Here is a 384-nt window from a genome sequence, read left to right as displayed (position 1 = left end):
TGAGCAAACTGCAGATGATCTTGCCCACCAGTCTGTCTCCTCTACTGATAGCTCAGGATGGAGAAGGCCCATATGACAACCAAGAAATTCATGAAGAAGTAGAGATGGGCTTTTGCCAAGAGGGGCACTGTGGCTGGTAAAGCAGGATGAATGTTATTAGTCTCACTGATTAATTGACTAATTGATTATACCACTACCTCAAGGTATAATCACTTGAGTAGTACTGAGAATAGTTTCACCTTATTATATCCTTACAAAGATGGAGAGATATCTGGCATATTCAAATAAACTGATCTCTAATATAATCAGTGTAAGCAAAATACCTTTACCTTGGTCATCCATTTGCCTAATTCTATATAATATTTGTGTAACACTAAATGACTA

The sequence above is a fragment of the Penaeus monodon genome, chromosome 33 (genome assembly GCF_015228065.2).
Source record: "Penaeus monodon isolate SGIC_2016 chromosome 33, NSTDA_Pmon_1, whole genome shotgun sequence".
In the NCBI taxonomy this organism is placed as follows: Eukaryota; Metazoa; Arthropoda; class Malacostraca; order Decapoda; family Penaeidae; genus Penaeus; species Penaeus monodon.
This window is presented reverse-complemented; position numbering follows the sequence as displayed.